The sequence below is a fragment of the Gopherus flavomarginatus genome, chromosome 13 (assembly GCF_025201925.1).
Source record: "Gopherus flavomarginatus isolate rGopFla2 chromosome 13, rGopFla2.mat.asm, whole genome shotgun sequence".
Taxonomy (NCBI): Eukaryota; Metazoa; Chordata; order Testudines; family Testudinidae; genus Gopherus; species Gopherus flavomarginatus.
The window spans coordinates 14,978,044-14,994,716 of NC_066629.1; the positions used below are offsets into that span (position 1 = coordinate 14,978,044).

General features: G+C 42.6%; 1 protein-coding gene across 2 annotated transcripts in view; it reads right to left on the reverse strand.

The window, feature by feature from the left end:
- ETS1 (ETS proto-oncogene 1, transcription factor) overlaps positions 1-8,375 on the reverse strand; it is a 115,307-nt gene extending 106,932 nt beyond the window's left edge. For both annotated transcript variants that reach the window (XM_050921653.1, XM_050921652.1), the window contains exon 1: positions 8,288-8,375. The gene's annotated coding sequence lies outside the window, so the exon portion shown is untranslated. The remainder of the gene's footprint in view (positions 1-8,287) is intronic.
- Positions 8,376-16,673: the final 8,298 nt, after the last annotated feature.

Consider the following 16,673-nt stretch of genomic DNA (forward strand, 5'->3'; position numbering starts at 1 on the left):
GACTTCCAAGACTGGTGCATCCTCCCAACTCTTCTCTCCAGAAAACTGTGCTCCTCCCTCTAAGTTCCATGCAGGTTGCTACAGTGAGATTTTTTTTGTGCTGTGAACACCACTGAAATAAAAACTGTTGGAAAGCGTCAGTTTTGATTATTTCTTTTTGAAAATTTTTGGGAAAAGAGGTTCAAAAGTGTCAATACATCCCATTTCAGTGTTTTCTAAATGAAGAGTTCCCATTATGGTTGAAAATGACCTTCAAAAAGTGAGTTCATAATAAAAAAAATGTACAAAGAGAAATGATCACAATGGAAAGGAACATTTTGATTGATCTCATCCAATTTTTTTTCTTTTGAGGGTTTGTGAAAAGTTTTGAGATTTTGATTTCTCAATCACAATTCAGGACACAAAAATATTTTTGAAATCCTGAAAATTCTTGCAAGATGGGAAAAAATCGTTTCCTGCACAGTTCTATAAAATACTCTGTATCTAGTTATCAGTCCAACCCCTCACTGGGATTACTCCAACGACTTGGTATCTCAGAGATTTACACACCATCTTCCCAGTCTGCCTCACAGCTAAGCACCCTGGAGCTCATTGCTGAACACTGTTATAAGTGATTAGCCAAGGTCTCTCACCAGTCATCATGCCCATAAATTAAGGCACTTCAGGTTCTTCATCAATATGATCAAGGTAACAATAAACAGGGATCAAGAGACCGGGGCACTGTCCCTGAAAAATTCCATTGTGAGAAGATCAGAAAATGATTTGCTCACATGTTCTGAGGATCTGAGCGAAAGAACACTTTGGCCTTTGCTACATGAGGCAGTTGCAATGGTTTAACTAATGGGGTGAATTTAAATAGACTTAGCTAAATGGATGCAAATCCCAGTTTGAACCATCCTGTACACCCAGATCCCTTGTTTCAGAGTGGTTGTGTTTCGGCTTAGACAGATTCCTAACCTTAAACTGGCACAACTTTCTTATGTTGACAAGGTCTCTGTCGCTCTTGCTGTAAGGTAAAAATGACATTGCCAAATAGGTCACTTCCCATAATAGAATAGACTTTGCAAAACAAACACATAAAGAAATAAGAGATCAGTGGGCTCAAGCTGTCTCTACAGAGACCCTTTAATAATGTGCATGTGTCCTGGAGCAGAGACGCATTTGATTAAAACAGCAGTACCCCCTAGAAGTTGCCTTTCCTTGCTTTGCAGCTAGCACAATAGGAAAATGTTTCCTGAACAAGACCGCTACCTCTGAACCACACAGATGCTCAAGAACTGATTTCATTGCTCACTGAATATCATTTGCATTTTTCTCTGGTTACCTTTGCCATTTGAGCCTTCCAGCAATGTGCTACACTCTGATACCTGCTACAGCCAGGAGTGGCCAGTCCTGGGGTTATGCATTTGTAAGCACTCCAATAGCACTGAACCAACACTGACACCCAAGACAAGGTTACATGTGATGTTCTTTTGTGTGACTTTGCATTATGAATCCAAACATCCAAAAATCACGAGTTGGGCTCCAAAACTAAAAAATAAAGATTTTTTTTTAAAACAAAAATCCTGAGAATTTTAAGCCACGTACATATGGAGTTCTTTCTCTTGGCCTTCTGGTTTTTGAGCCTTTGGGATGCACTTGGGTCATATTTTCAAGCTTTTCTCTATGGACAGGAAGGACAGCAACTTTCAGCTTTCATTTAACAAAACTAAAAAAGTAAGCTGAGTTCTCATGACTCTAGAATCCAGGGCTTTAAGAAAAACACCAATTATCTCAAGACTTGTGATAAAGTCACCAGAGTTGGCAAAACTGCATTTCACGCAAATCATCCCATAGCACCAATTAAATGTTCCTATGCACCATGGGCCATGATATTGGCCTCAGAAGTTTTACAATAAGGATGGTTGTTTTTTTTTATTTGAGACTCTATTAAGGACTTATACTGTGCCCATCACCATGGTATGAGAGCTTGAAGATTGCTGCTATTTGTTTTTCTTCTGCCAAAAAGATTTCAGTTCCCCAATTAGGAATCAGACATACCATGTGACTTGAGTCAGGGATTTGTTCAGAGGGTGGCATATACTGCCTCACTGAATTTTTTGAGCTTACCCATAGATCTGGATATGTTAGGGAAAGGAAGTCAAACTTGGGGTATGTGATTGGTGACCTAACTGAAGTTTTAACATTTACTCCCAAGATTTCATCCAATATTTTTAGCCATCTGCATCTACACTGAAGGAGTTAATTGAGAATTGAAATTTGATCTGAACCAAAGGATCTGTCTGTTGTAAAGCTGGTTTAAGGGGAGGGGGGGAAGGGAATCAATTTTTTGAGAGGTGGGGAATATTTAGAAGTTGTACCATTTTGAATTTTTTGAAACAGGAACCATGCTTTGGTTACTTTGCAAAAAAAAACCCTGAAGTTTTAAAAATGTTTATTTTGTTCCCCTTTTCTCCATTTTGCAAGTGGGAGCAATAAAATAAAAAAGTGTCCAAGTTTGTTTCCCCTCCACTTTTGCAGTTGCATTTTTTCCCCTTTGCCAGTCTGTAACTTTTCCAGAGTTGAGAAGGTTTTAGAAAATTGCAGAGTAGCAAAAAGAAATTTTGAAAAGGGGGGGAAATTCCCCTTCTCATATGGAAATTAGGTATGACAAGCACTTTTATACTAGTGTAACTGTACCCAGGGCAGGGGTCCACTTAGCACTGCTGCATAATTAAATGGTACAACTTTTGTTTTTAGATGAGGCTTCAGAGTTGATGTTCTTACACTAGATGAATGAATGCTGTGAGTGATAAGAGTTACCTTAGCAAGCTAAGCTTATTGATCCTTTTGCTGTGCAAGACAGGAAGCAGACATTAAGGAGCGTGTGGTGATTTTGGGGGATTTCTCCTGGACCATGGAAGATTTTTTAGAGGAAAGCACGTAATCAGGTTCTGTATCTTCATAGGGAGCTACCAAAACTATGCCCACGGGGAATGAGCCCCTGGGATGGAACAGTAAGGAGAGCAGCAAGACGCAAGAGTATTTGCATCGCTGCAGAAAGGAAGATCCTGAGTGCTTTGTCCAGGCTAATTTTTAAGGACTCAGCTGATAGAGCTTCCACCGCTTCCCGTAGGAATTTTTTCCACAGCCTAATACATCTGTCAACAAGTATCTCTGATATTCAGGCTATATTTTTCCTCTTTAGTTTCCTCTCATATGACCCTAAATAATTCCTCTTGTTCCTGGGAGTTTACTTCCTGTAGATACAATTAGATGGTTTTTATGGCCACTCAGGCAACTTTCAGCTGAATGAAGTTTTACCCTCAATTACATTGGTGTAACTGCAGAGTAACTTTGCTGATAGCAATGGAATTACACCACAGTAACTGAGAACCAAAGCTGGAGGATTACTATTAAAAAAAAAAAGTGTTTACAAACATTTGATTGAATTGCCTAGTTGAATACCTATGCTATTATTTGAACAGACATATACTCTATTTTTATTCTCCCGTTTCTGCTTCTTGATTGGAGGACTGAAGCTTGTTAAATGTGACCAATCACATACACAAATAACGATTAGCAAAGTCAAACTGCAAACTTTCCATGGAAGTTGAATGAGTTATTTAAGAAATACCAAATCCTGGAGCTGGTTGAAAATTTTCAACTTAAAAAACAAACAAACCAGCCCACCCCGAAATGTAAACAAACAAACAAAATATATATATTATACATATATACACACATACACACAACTTTGCCACCAATAAAATGGAACAATATACAAATTCCCATAGGGAAAAAAATATCATTTTCAACTATATTTTTATATGGTAAATTTATAAACTAATGAAAAAATTGATTTAGACTTGCATTTTTTCCTTTTGATTCAGTTTTCTGAAAACTGAATCAAAATTAAAAATGGTCAAATTAAAATTATTTCATTGCAAAGTTTCCTGTGACAAAGCTTGCTAGTAAAAATGATTTGTCCTAAATTTCTTAGGGTTAAAAGAAACCATAACAAAACAAGTTTTGACCAGCTCTAACACACATCTTTGCAGAAGACAGTCACAAAAATATAAATATATAGATACGTAATGGTCTAAATTAATTCATTTTTAAAATAACAATTCTTGTGTGTGTTCTTAGAAATTACTAAATTCATTTTAAAAGGTGTAGAAACTGAGGCACAAAGAAATTAAGTGACTTGCCCAATGTCACCTAGCAGGTCAGGGATAGAGCCAGGGATAGAAGCCAAGTATTCTGGGTCCCAGTTTTATGTCCTCTCCATTAAGCACATTGCCTTTCAATCCAATTTGTGACTCAGCCCTGTGATCACAGAGTTATGCTCAGTCTATGCCTCTCCCATGTGTTCAGTACCCTGCAGTCATAGGGCTGGTGGGCCATTTAAGGTGCTCACAGAGCATGGTAATGAGTAGAACAGAATTGGTGGGCTTCTGTCTTTCCCTTTCTGTAAATTAAAAGGATTCCCATCCAGGCCTTTGCCTCATAAGCACCGATAGATGGGGAATGGGATAGGATGGGAGCAGGGGAATTTAGCAGCCACAGCCGAACGTTTTTAATCTTGAGTCCAACCATCATTAAAAACAAGAGGAACTCAAACAAAGTAAGTGGGCTCAGCTGACTGGCTGACCCAAGGGTACTTAGTTACTGCCACTGGATTTTTGTAGTAAGCAATAATTTATCATCATTGGGGAAAGATAGCCTGTGGAAGTGACATTCTTCTACAGCACTCTTAACCCTCGAAATGCTGGCATTTTCCAGGCTGCCTGCCAATTGAAAGCTTAGGGCAAAGTGTGTCTATAGATCCAATAATACATCATACACAGGTTCAGTTCATCAATCGTGGGCATTGATCTAAAAAATAAGATCTTCCCAATGAAGGGCTCAGATGGAATATGGACAACAGGAGAGAGAGTTCTTGTTTGCTGCAGAGAAAACAATTTATAAGACATTTCTTTAATATCCTTCTTCTTCAGTTATCCTTCGATGCCATCATCGTTTCTTTCATTAATATTTAGTACTTTTCATCTGAGAACCTCAAAACTCATGTATTTTTACAAAAATCTCCCACCAAAACATGTTATATACAATTTACTGGGGAGAAACAGATCCACGAATATTCAAGTGCAAACTCTTTAAGACAGGTGTCTGCAGCACAAATATACTGTCCCTATCACATTTCTAACAAGGATTAAATGACTTGACCAAGGACGTAGAGCAACTCAGCGAGAGAGCCCAGGTATCTTGATTCCCATGCACCTGTCCTTACCACTACAATATGAAATGATGATGTCAGTTGGTTGATCTTTCCTTTAAGAAGTTTTTCCACCACAGAGAGGGTTTGTATAACAGTCTCTGCTCCAATGCAGAGTAAGGTCGTTTTTGTAGTAGGGGGCCAGAACTTAAGCAGAGTTGGTGACACCATAACACCCTGCACCCCTTTGCCAGGACAAATTGTAGCCTTAGCATAAGCCAAGATGAACAAATCCCAGCACACATTTCTCTCTCTTCCTCCCCCTACCCTTTTGGAAAAAGTGCTCTCTGGTTAAGAATTCTCATATTCTATACCCAGTTGATTAGCCTTTGACAAAATTACTAGTCTGCAGCTAATTCCATAATTTGATTTGAATAGTGGCCCCATTAACAGGGCTGCAAGCCATTTGGTAAACTGACAGCTGGAGGTCATTTCAAGGGCACCTAATGCTAACCAAACAGTTTGCTGATTAGGGCATGCACCTACCCCAAAGAGGTTGCTGCTGTTATATCTCTCGCAGCTGCTATATATGAAATTACAGGAAGATGTGAATGGGGGAGGGGAGCAGTGAGGTCACTTGTTATTCCACTGACAGTGTTTCCAGCAATGAAACAGATGATTGAAAAAAAAACATCATGGGCCAGATCTCAGCTGGTGTAAATTGGCCTAGTTCCTTTGTGGGGCTATGTTGATTTTCAGCAGCCAAGGATCTGGCTGGATGAACAAGACGCAGTTGCTAAATGCAGAGGAAGGATGATCTAGTGGGTAAGAGGGCTACCCTGGGACTTGCAGGACCCACATTCAGTTTTCTGCTCTGCCACAGATTGGAGGAAGTCATTTAGGCCAGACTGTTAGACACTTTTCAAAAGCCCACTAAACTTCTAACTCATAAAAGTGAGTGGGATTTTCAAGAGCAACTGACTCCCATGAGTTAAGCACTTCTGATAATTCCTCTCTGCAACTCTAGGCACTTAAATACCATTAACAATCTGGCCCTCAGTCTGTGCCTCAGTTTCCCATTTACACATTGGGTATAATAGCACTTCCTGACCTCACAGGGATGAAAAGAGACTTGAGACTGAGGGTAAATAATAGGCTGAACACACGCTCCCAGGTGACACTGTGGCCAGAAGATTTAATGAGATCCCAGGATGCATAAACAGGAATCTTAAGTAGGAGTAGTGATGTCATTTTACCTCTGTATTTGCACTGGTGCAACTTCAATACTGTGTCTAGGTCTGATGCCCACAATTCAAGAAGGAGGTTGATAAATTGGGGAGGGTTGAGAGAAGAACCACCGGAATGATTAAAGGATTGGAAACTTGCCTTATAGTGACAGACTCAAGGTTCTCAATCTATTTAGCTTAACAAAGAGAAGGTTAAGGGGGTGACTTGGTTACAGGCTGTAAGTACCTACATGGGAAACAAATATTTGATAACGGGCTCTTCAGTCTAGCAGTGAAAGGTACAACATGATCCAACAGCTGAAAGCTGAAGCTAGACAAATTCAGACTGAAATAAGGAGTAAATTTTTTAAGGGTGAGGGTAAATTTGTTCCATTTGTTAATTACTAAGGGTCATAATGGATTCTCCATCACTGACCATTTTTAAATCAAGATTGGAGAGTTTTCTAAAAGCTCTGCTCTAAGGATTATTTGGGGGCAGTTCTCTGGCCTCTGTTATACAGGAGGTCAGACTAGATTATCACAATGGCTCCTTCTGGCCTCGGAAACTATTAATCTAGCTACATTGTGAGGATCAATACATCAAAGGTTGCAAGGTGCCCAGATAAGTACCAAACATAGATACATACATCTAGAAGCAATTTGACCAGGATGAAAGTGAGAGCTCCGAGCCAGAACTGGTTAAACTGCTCAAGCACCAAGACTTTCATAATAAAAATCAAAGCCACTGAGCAATCCGTGCTCTGGCCAGCATTTCCTGTTGTTTAAAGTGAACGTTCCCACATAACACCAAATTTGCTTTGGCAGAAAGTTTTTTAAAATGACAGAAAAAAAAATCAAGAACATAATAAAGACAGCACTGAATAAATACTCACCAGTAAACCCCCTCTGGATCCAAACCCCTTTCCCTGAAGGTATCAGATGGCAGAGTGAGAGCCAATAGGACCTTAATAGCAAATTAGTGGCCACATGCAAAGCATCAAATTAAAGACTAATGGAAACATGGAAGGCCTGACTCTGCATTTCTCGGGGGCTCAAAGCTCCCAGTGACTTCCAGAGAGTCAGCGGGAGTGCTGGTTGTGCAAAGGATGCAGGCTTGCGTCCTTAATGATGAGGAATTGCAATCCTGCACCTACAAAGCCCAACAGCCTTTCCTGCCACTCACTGTTCCCAACGTCAGTTGCTTTTGGAAGCAGAGAACCAAAGCTGGCACACATCTGCATGACACTGGTTGTTTTCCAGCCCATCTTCAGTCTTGAGGCTATTTTAAGGCACACTACTATTCTGATTTGTAATGTGATGGGAGGAAAGGGTTGGAAGCAATGTTTCCTGCAAAGATATAAATGGCCAAATTATTCGCTGGTGGAAATCAGCTTCTCCACAAAAGTCAGTGGAGTTACACTGATTTACATCAGATGAAAGTTTGACACTAAACATTTTGCTGTCCCCCTCCCCCTTCCCTTTAGAACAAAACTCTTTAGCCTACTGAACAAAAGACAAACATGCATATGATTAATGAAAATAAAATTAAACTCAACCATCTGTCTTTAACTGCAACTTTGCTCCAATACAGTGTCATCAGTAAGAAACAACTTTCCACCCCAGACAAGTCAATAGTAACATGATCTTAAACTCATTTAATACAGAAAGTACTTTTAAAGGACCCCTAAAACACCCAGATTGAATTATAAATATTTGCTCATTACATCAACTGAGTTAAATTGCTAATGAAAAGAGAAGGAGTAAATATCCTAGCAGGTCACCAGGAAAGTAGAGAGCCTGAAAATTAACATAGGTAAATAACAATGCAAATAGAGTTTAGCATATAATCCCGAGTTTTACTTACTACTTGTTTGAAAGACCAGAGAAAAGAGTTGTGTTCTCCAGAGCTTCCCACACTTGTCTAAGGTCTCTTGCCAACTACCTGGTGAAATCCTCTGCACCAGTGCTAAAGAGGATGGAAATACCATAATGTTTCTAGCAGGGCCGCCTATCAAATAGAAAGGGGGTGTGGTCAGGACAGCAAGCCAGGGGTGGCTGGAAAAGGCCAGCTCTGAACTAGGCTCTGACACAGCACCAGCAGCAGGGAAGCTGCCAGATGTGATTACCACAACGTGAACTCGTTGAAATCAAACTGCTGTTTGTTATAATCAGAGAAAGCCTCTGTCCGAATCAGTTGCTAGTGTTCCAGGGTGCAGGACTATGATATTTGCCTTTGGTGATTTGGATCCTTGGAAATCCTTCACATAATTTAATAAAACAAATTAGCTGAGGATCTCCGAGCACTTTACAAGTATTAGTCACTTAAGCTTCCCAGCATCCCTGTAAGGTATTAGTGCACCCACGAGGCAGAGGGACTGAGTGTACACAGCAAAACATTTCCACATTTGAATTCTTAAGTGAATTTGCTTCAAATGTGTTCCAATACCATGATCATGGGCATTATTATAAGGAGCTGAAAGTAGACCAAATAAGTTTTTACTACAGACAATTTTTTCCTATGTGTTTGTCTGGCAGATCTTCCCCCATGCTCGGGGTGATTGCCATATTTGGGGTTGGGAAGGATTTTTTCCCCTGGTCAGATTGGCAGAGACTCTGGGGGCTGGAGCTGCCGTCCGCTGCAGCATGGGGCACAGGTCACTTGCTGATATGAACGAGAGTAAATAGTGGATTCTCTGTAACCTGAAGTCTTTACATCATGATTTGAGGATATCACTAACACAACCAGAGGTTATGGGCCTATTTCAGGAGTGGGTGGGTGAGGTTCTGTGGCCTGCAATATGCAAAGTCACATCATGATGGTCCCTTCTTGCCTTAAAGTCTATGAGTCTTTTCTTAGCTTCCTCTGAATATTCTTCGGCAAGTTTACTTGCTGGAACATTTGCAGAAATGGCCAGTTTTAATCCAAGATTGCAGAATACTCATGGGAAATTAATTTTCAATGTACAGTTAATTACTGACATTGGAAACCCAAATTTAACAGTTATCCTTATCCAATCAGGAAACAGAAATATGCTATGTTACTCAAGTGTCCGATCAAAGAAGCCTGGATATTGCATGCTCACAACAAATTGCATAAGAGCAAGATGCAGACCAAGCATTCTTTGCAGAAATTATTCAGGGAAAATATTCTATCTATAGGTGGGTTTTATTGCATCCATCACCATAGCATCTAATTGCTTTCCAGGGCATTAAGTATGCAAAGTGATGCCCCAGCGGACTTTATGGCATCTATTGCTCTTCCTGCTTCCCTGAGGCGCTGCTTCTCGGAGCGGCTGCTTACTCAGATAAATACAGGGGCTGATTTACAAAGGTATTTAGGTGCCTACAGATGCAGATAGGTACCTAGTGGGGTTTTCAATCTGCATCTTTAGTCATCTAAACACCTTTGTAAATTGGGCCTCCATAATCTTTTGATTTTTTTTAAAGTTATGGGTGAAGTTTCTGTGAATAATTAATAAATTCTAGAAATCTGCTGACCTCAAAAGATGTCCACGATCTTGGGCCAAAGTCCCATAAGGATGATTGTAACCATGAGATTTCAGGCACACCAGTCAGGATCAGAAAATCGGCTCCTTTGGGGTTTTGATCCAATTGGGAGCCAAAACCACAGGAGCAGGTTCCGAAATTCAAATCCAACACCTCTCCTAAACCCCCAAATTCTAAGGGACTCTATTTCAAGGTTCCATTTTAGCCCCTACATACATTACTGAGAAATATATGACGACAGGTGGCATGACTATACATTACCTGCTGAACTCACAGTCATAAGGTATGTGACATTCCTGTAGCTGTTTTGGTCCAGAAAATTATTTACAGGGTTCCATATTCTAAGGAAGGAATCCAACCTGTTGGACTTTGATAAAAAGCCTCTTTCAAATCTGAGCCAATAAGAATGGAATGTATCCAACGATCAATGTGTAATCTGGACAACTCTTCCCGAGGCTGGAGCATGATGGCAGCTGCGAACAAGATGTCTTTGAGATGTGTGGTAATGTGAGTTTATTTAACTATAGCAATAGATTATTTATATTATCAGTAACACCAATTGGCCTCAACTGGTGATCAGGGTCCCATTGTGCCAGGCATTGTACATACAACTAGGCGGACACAGTCCCTGCCCCCAAAAGCTTGCAATTTAAATAGATAAAGGGAATGTTCTGAACTCCATTTTGCAGATAGATTAATGTTAAACCCAAGATCATACAGAGAAGTGGGTAACTATAGTATCAAACCCACCTCTACCAAGGCCGGCTCCAGGGGTTTTGCCACTCCAAGCAGCGGAAAAAAAAAAAAAGCCACGATCGTGATCGGCGGCAGCTCCACCACGCTGCTTTCTTCTTCAGCGGCAGGGCCTTCCCTCCGAGAGGGATTGAGGGACCTGCTGCCAAATTGCCACCGAACAGCCCGACGTGCCGCCCCTTCCCCTTGGCCGCCCCAAGCACCAGCTTGCTGAGCTGGTGCCTGGAGCCAGCCCTGACCTCCACCGAGTTACAGCTCACTGTTTTAACCACAAGTCCATCTTTCCAAGCTGGGAAAAGGAAGTATATATAACCATCTACCACTGAAGGGCCTCAGGGATCCTTATATTCTGTACCCTGCACAGAACCATCTGTAATGTCAGCATTTAACAAGCAGCAATCAATTATCAAGATACTAATTAATGACAGTGGCTCAAAAATAAATATGCACATTAAACACTCTGCAGAGACATTTTGTTCTTTGCTAGGGGTTCTTGGGTATTGGGTGTAGAAAAATTCCTGTTTATTATTGGTTTTAATCATGCATGTGATTTATTTTAGCTAATACTCACTCCAGAGGCTTTAAGAATGTAGGGCCTGATCCCAAGAGCTGCTGGGTGGCTGTGATGCCAAAGGAAGGCAGTAAAACTGGGAGTGCTCAGCACTTCACAGGATCTGAATGATCCTTCTCCCATTTGAAGCCTATGAACTCCAGAGGGGAGCCAGAAGAGATTCGCAGAGCCTGATCCTGGAAGGTGCTGAGTGCTAGCAAAACTCCTCCGAGTGCACTGGCAGCAGGGATGAGTCATACCTCGACTATGGCAAAATCCTTCAGTCATTACTCATGCTAAATTCAGAGTGGGAGTTTTGCCTGAGTATTTATCAAGTCTGATGTGAAAGGGATGTTCTTTGTATGTGTGTATTCTTCATGGTGATATAGGAAGTCATGTACTTTTTCTGCACTACCATCACCCGTGATGCTCTTAACACTGTTTGTACGTCAAGAGTGCAGGCCCACCAGGCATCACACATCTCATGGGCACAGCTGGGCTTTTCTTTGATCATCACTTTCCCAAAGAAATGGTGCTTGGGAGGAGTGAAGCGTTCCCCAGAGGAGAACGGGCCAGACCCTCAGCTGGCGTGTCCGCCAAGAGAGAAATGGCTTTGCTGTACCAGTCACCAGCGACCTGCACTAGAACGAAACCATGCAAGAAGGAGAGGGGGTGGTAGGCTCTTTGGTCCAGCAGAATCTGTGCATCACTCTGGCACTTCCCCTGCAGGGACCTGAAAAGCTGATTTGGCTGGTTTCCTTCCAGCGGGGGCTCTAGGGACACAAAGAATGAAGCTTCCACCCCACTCTGAATTGGCGGGGAGGTTGCCTCATCCCCCTTTAATAGATGAAAACGTTGGGGAGGTAAAGCACAGTGAAGTCTCAGCAGGTGCCAGACTGGCCACTGCTTTGCCACTATGTGTCATCATTCACACCCCACAAAGGCTGTGCAAGCCAGGCTCCCCGAGTACCAGTTGGAGCCAGATTTTTCAGCAAGGAGGGTTGTTGATGCTACCTTCAGTTATGCTACTCCTACTCCTTGCCCTGCCAAGGGGGCACTGATGATTTACACCAGCACGTCAACCCTAATCCCAGCTTGGTACAGAGGGAAGGCCTTGGCGGGAAGTTGGGAAGAGACCCCACCTCACTCCCACCTGGCAGTGGCGGCTCCTGTGGGCTCAACTTCCTGCTCCAAGTGTTGCACTGGGCCATAGCACCATCCACATTTGGGCCGGCTGCCCTTCAGTCATGATGGAGGGGCAGCCGGGCCAAACCTGGTGAGTCGCCTCACGACATTGTGTGCGTTTGCCATGCTCTGCAAACTGTGAACCACGTCACAGTGCCTGGAGCAGGGAGCTGGGCCCAGGAGCTGCTGCTGCGGTCGGAGTTTATGCGAGTGAAACCCCCCCACTAAGGCTGCTCCAGGTGGACCTTTTCGCTTGTTCCAAGGCCAAACTAAGCACAGGAGATGCCACATGGTATGATTTTAGTTCAGCCATGGATAGTAGGCGCTCATTTCCCTTTGCCCATCAAACAGAAAAAAAAATTGACAAAAGGAGGTGCAGGACCAACTTTTCACTTGTAGAACATACTTGGAAAGGCACCACATACTCCCAAAGGGTGCCCAGGGGAGTGGTCGCCACCTGCCTCCCCGTTAGCACCACCACTGCCTGAGCAGAGAATTGTCATCTGGTGGCATTTTACAAGCTACTTTGCACAGGTGTGAGTGACCAGACAAGGTGCAGGGCAGCAGCGAGCCTGTGTTAAAGCCAAGAGAAGGACTGGCTGACCTAGTTCGTAGCTTAGGGCTCCAACCATAATACCATTTTCCCTCCTTGCTGCTGAGCAGTGATTGGACGGTGGCTTGAGCCATCACTCCATTGCCCTGATTTACCCTGTCACATTGCCAGGAATGGGGTGACAGCGTGAACGCAAAGTAATGGAGCACCTGGTCTCTGGAGGCACACCTCCCCCACCTCCCTCTCCACCGTGAGACGAAGTGAAACAGCCCAGGCTGATGATCACTACAAAACGCAAGAGGATGGTTCGGCACCTGAATGAATTGCATAAAAACAGTTGCCTGGGGCGGCACCAAATGTTGTCCCCTGGCTGGTCAGAATCAGTGCGACAGCCACCAGGGAAAGAAGATGGAACCAGGTGAAAAGGGAAGGAGACCGGAGAGAAAACAAAGATATCCATGCTGCTTGTAAATTGCATTGTGGATTTACCAAGGCTGGAATAGTGCCCCCTTCCTGACCCACACAAACTGGTGTGTGCTACAGATGGCTCAGGGATGGCCCACGTACAGCTGTGCACATCTGGCCCACAAATGTTCAGGCTAACATTTGCCAGCCACTCCTCGAGAGCAGCCAGTGCTTTTGTCAGAATCAGCCCACTCCTACATAATTGCTGGAGACAGGGAGAGAGATTAGTTCACCCACTGTCCTAATGGCCTCCCTGTTTGGGGCCCTCAGATATGAGTAACTCCCAACCCAGTCCATGTGGGTCAGTCATGTCCTACAGCAGGAGATTGGGGTCTTTTCATATTAGACGTAAGGATTAAGTAGGAGCAGGGAGGCACTGAGATATTACAGAGCTGATCAGAGGCTATGGTGATGGGCACAGGATAAAAATTAGATTGATGTGGGTCATTTAGTTCATGTGGCCCTTATGAAGGAGTTAATGTGCACTAAAGGTTGGTCTCAATCCAGTTTTTGAACCATTATATTGATTTAGAAATGGATATACAGCACATCTACACTGAACCTGAAGGTGTCACTTCTGATCAAGCTAGGATGCGACCAATAGAAGTGTAGTTGTGGCAATGTAAGCGGCAGGAAGGGCTAGCAGCCCTGAATACAGTCCTGTCTAAAACCCTAGACATGTACATGAAGTGGCTATCATGCTCGCTCGGTCAGACCTAGTGCAGGTATGTCTCCTCAAAGTGGGAATTGCACCTTCAGCTCCAATGTGGACGTACCCACAGTGAAACCAGTGCAATGACCTAGAACAGGCACAATTCTGCAGCTATAGCAGTGCTGTGACAGGGCCTGCCTCCTGAGTGTTCCCTTGTGGCCCATCAGGGCACCACTCAGTCTAGTACAGGTCCTTCAACTACAGCACGTTGGAGTCCCACCCCTTCCAGGGCACTGAAGTCCAAAAGGAATACTAAGAACCCTAAACTTCCACACAGGGTTTGTCTTCATGCAGCCAGTCCATTGGTTGGTCTCCTTGGGCCTGTATTTCCCTTCCACCCAGATGCTCATCCAAGCAGCAAGCTCTCCACACCTGATATCTGCTGCAGGTATGTGTAGCAGTGGGGAGCCAGCTGGGTCCAAAGGCCCTCATTAACCCTCTCCTTGCCAGTGTGGGCCCCATATGCTCCATCACATTTGCTTACACTAGTGTATTTTATTCCTGTAAGTGGTACAAAGGCTGTGTGGAGACCAATCCCATGTAATATTGGTCAGTGTCTGCAAATGTAAAGTTTTTTATACGTGCAAAATATTATTAGCAGAGCTGGTTGAGAATTTTCCAGCTGTGCGAATAATGAATTTTGCTGGTTGCTGGCAATTCCAGAAAATTGGGAACACGTTCATTTGGGGCTGACCCAGACATGAAATTTATCAACATTTTCAGGGAATCAAAAAGTCAAATGTTTCATTTTGGCTTTGAGCATTTTAGGCTTGTTTTGTTGGTTTGTTAAATAAAATCAAAGGACATTGCAAAATGAGAAGTCGTTTCGAATCAAAAGATCAAAACATTTTGTTTCAAAAATGTCAGGACAAGATGTTTCAGTTGTCTTTATATTTTTGTAGAGGTTTATTTATTTATGTATTTGTTTTGACTGAAGCAATTCAAAATCTACACACATTGGTGAAATGTTTCAGTTGACCCAAATCTGCATTTTTGTTTAAAAAAAAAAAAGGGATTGGAAAACTTTCGCCAAGCTCTAGTAGTTGAAATGCTATTGTGGTTTTGGTTTTGGTTTTTTTCTTTCCTAGATAAAAATGGCATTTCATCAAAATGGAAAGTTGAGTGAAAAAAAATACATATTTTGGTTAACAATTTGTTTTCAGCATTGTTGTTTGCTTGCTTGCTTGTTTTGGGGCTTTGGAAGTGGATTTGGTGTGTGGTTTTATGGTTTTTGTTTTTTTACAAATTTTGAGAAAACCAAAAAAATATTCATTTTTGTGAAGATTTTCTACAGGGAAAAAAATCTTTCCCAATCACTCTAATTATTAGATTAATGAAAGCCAAAAGCTCAAAGGAGCTGCTAATAATAATGTGAATATAAAGGCTTAGGACACAGAATGCACTGAATGTTCCAGTTCGAGTCCAAACAAGAACGCTTTTCATCTAGGAATATGTGAGGAGATTTTCAAAGTGCTCAGCAGCTGACAGCTCCCATTGTGACACTTTTGGTGAGCTTTTCAAACAAATTCAGCAGCCAGTAGTTAGTTTAATGTATTCATTGTTGGTTAATTTGTTAATTAATTGCGGTTAGAACTGGTAGAAAAACAAGAAGAATTTTTGTAAAAAAAAAAAAAACAACCTCCCCTCACTTTGTTTCGGTGAAATTTAAAATTTTGATAAATTTGTCGACATTTCACCAAAAAAAAACAACGAAGCAGCTGTCTCTAGAGCTGCCTAAAAAATAGGAAAAATTATTTGAGGAAACATAATCTAAATTCTCCCTGTCTTTTTAAAAAAGTCAGACTTGAAATGAAAAATGTGTCATCCAAAAAAGGAAAATTTGGAAAACGTGCCTCTGAGGCATGGACCAAGCAATATTGGCAGGGCTCATTCTCTCTGAAACCATCCCTTGATTATGGAACGTAAAGGAAGCTTAGAAGCTAAGGCATTGTCACAGGGTGACACTGGGGTATTAAAAGAGACGAGATGACCCTTCCTCCTATGCCCCCTTTAGACTTTAGAGAGGGAACCGGGGCCCTAGAGGGACGAGACTAGGCGAGTCAAGAGACCTGGAAAGTCAGGAAGGAGCAGCAAAGAGTTGCCTGGAGTTGCTTGGAGGCAAGTTGTTGAAAACTGTCCAGAGCTGGGGCCTTCTGAGGAGCAGAAGGCTCAGGCAGTGGCCCCCATTTAAAGCGAGAGGAGAAGATAGTGAGGAGAAGCTGACCTGGAAGCAAGAGGGTGGACTCTGAAGGGACATGCCCCAAGCAAGGGCAGAACTCATAAAGAGGGAGGCCTGGGGAGTAGAATGCTGTGGGGAGCTTTCTTGTGGGAGACCTGAGGTAGTGGGCTGGTAACAGTCAGGAGACTGGTTGTTCTCAGCCTGGAGAGAGGGGCCCTGGATCGAGGCAGAAGAATTGGGAACACAGTGCTGCTGTTGATGCTTGGCGGGGTGGTATCCTGAAGGTGATGTCCCTGAAGAGGGCAATGGAAAAACTGTAGCTTCCTTATATGTGTACTGTGGGATT